Source organism: Olea europaea, unplaced genomic scaffold (assembly GCF_002742605.1).
Source record: "Olea europaea var. sylvestris unplaced genomic scaffold, O_europaea_v1 scaffold69, whole genome shotgun sequence".
Lineage (NCBI taxonomy): Eukaryota > Viridiplantae > Streptophyta > Magnoliopsida > Lamiales > Oleaceae > Olea > Olea europaea.
The window spans coordinates 954344-956933 of NW_019265290.1; positions in this window are offsets into that span (position 1 = coordinate 954344).

The window sequence follows — 2590 nt, forward strand, 5'->3', positions numbered from 1 at the left end:
CTACCTTTCATTTTTTTTGACATTTTTGCCCCTACCTTCTACATTTCCTGGCGCTGAACGCCCTTTTCACCAATTTTGAACAATTTCACCCTTCATTCAAAAAAAAAAAAAAAAAAAAAGAAAGGAAAGGAAACAGCAAGTAACTAATTGCAATCACAGTCCCCAATTTTAAAAAAATTACAAATTAGTCACAAATAGATACAAAATTTTCAACATAGGTGCTAACAATCATGGAACCCAATTTTCGGCCACTAAGGCCACCGGATTTTAACACCACCACCATCTCCTCATCAACCCTAAACATCCCCATGCAAATTTCAGCCTCAAATTTCAGCAAAGTCGAGCCAAATTTTGCCTAAAAACCTCTTCTCACGCACGGTATTATTGCAAATTTGACCAAATTCATGGATGCCCATGTTCCATACAACCCACAGGCTACTCAAGCTCACCAAGACGCATCGATACATGTTCCAATTACATCAAACAACCCAAAAAATTGAGATCTACAGCCAATTTTCGAGTCAACAAACTCGCGGCCGACAAAGCCATTTTTCGGCGACGGTGGTGGGACCCATGATCGCCAACACCACCATAGGACACTACTCATCATGGCGCATTTACTGAGCATATGGGTCTTCCCCAATTCGGCGTTGAAATGGCTATTCGCCCAAAAACAATGAACACGCATAAAAATCGATCATATCCCCTTTCAATTGACATCCCTCCACGACTCCAATCTACAAATTTCATCAATTAGCATGCAATTGAAGGACATCCCTCCACGACTCCAATCTACAAATTTCATCAATTAGCATGCAATTGAAGGTTAAACGACGTTGGATATGGATTTAATTGCTTCAATTCATCAGCCAAATGCAACAACTTTGGAATTGACCTCACGAAATGTGCGGCCACACGAAGAGGATAACTCTCCATCAATTCATGAGCCTAATGTGTCCCAACATATGAATCAACCTGGGGAAACTCAAATCCAGGCCCAAAAAACACTGGATAATCGTTCAATTTTAGAAATTACAGCACTCATTTGCCAAATTTTGGAGTCAAATAACGTTCTTCACACACTTGAAAAAGAAGGAACAGAAACTGAATGCCATTTGTAATTTTTTAAGAACTGGAGACTATGGTTGCAATTAGTTATTTGTTGCTTCCTATGTTTTCTTTTGTTTTATTTGAATGGAGGGTAATATTATCCAAAATTGATGAAAAGGATATTCAGTACCAAGAAAGGTGGAAGGTAGTGGCAAAAATGTCAAAAAATGAAAGATAAGGACGTTTTCCACAATAGACATGAAAGGTAAAGATGTTTTGTGCCAATTACTCTTTTCACAAATTTTCAAGGAGTTCACTTTATCAACACATTTCGAAATACCTACAAGTATTATTTATTTATCCATTACATATTTCTTTTTATTTATAATTTAAACATATTACAAACACTTCCCAAAATTCTTTTAGGGGAATAATTATCGTTATTAATTGGAAAATTGGAAAAAAAAAAATGGTCTCAAGCATTTGTCCATCTTGTGTTTTTGTCCAAACTCCAAACCTTTAAATTTTAGTAAACCTTCTGTGAAGATTGTTTCTGTGCACAGGAAATTAATGTTGAATATTTGAATGTGATCCTAGTTATCCAATTGATATATATTTTCTTTCCTAGTAAAAGAAAAAATCATGAAAATAAGACCAACACTTCTAACAACACAATCGTATCTTACCAAGTCTATCCCCATTCTTTTATCCAACCATTGAGCGGGAGAGAGAGATTTTATTTTATTTTTTTAATATGAAAATCAACTATAATAGGATAGGAAGATTCTTGATTGGACCAAAAATATTTAACATACACAATCAATAAAAATCTAAACTATTAGTAAATTGCTTCAAATTACTTTCTTTAATGAAATGAGCAGTGATAGCCCAGGAATTAATGTAAACCAAAGACTTCATTTGAATTATGTTTTCTTACTCGTGGAACACGAAGCGAGGAAGGTAGCTACATCAACAGATAAGAAACATATTTAGGTAATTTCAGAGTCTTAAATGGCCCGCCGCACTCTAGAGAAACTGTACACTAATTTGGAAACTAGAAGCTAGTCGATTTCCAAATGAAACTCAATCTTAGTTTAAAACAAGGATTGGTTTAAATCATCGATAGTGACATCTCTATTTGGGAACATTGGAGAAAGTGAAATCGGTCCCTTACATTTACAATTGTTTATTGGCGAAAGCTTTCTTAGTCTATATTTAGCTCATATTTTTATAAACTTTTCACAACTGGTAATTGGCATAAAACGTCAATACCTTTCATATCTATTGTGGAAAATGTCTCTACCTTTCATTTTTTTTGACATTTTTGCCCCTACCTTCTACATTTCCTGGCGCTGAACGCCCTTTTCACCAATTTTGAACAATTTCACCCTTCATTCAAATTAAAAAAAAAAAAAAAAAAAAAAAAAAAAAAAAAAAAAAAAAAATAATAAAACAAACAAAAAAAAAAAAAAAAAAAAAAAAAAAAAAAAAAAAAAAAAAAAAAAAAAAAACAAAAAATAAAAAAAGTTTTTCCTCCAAC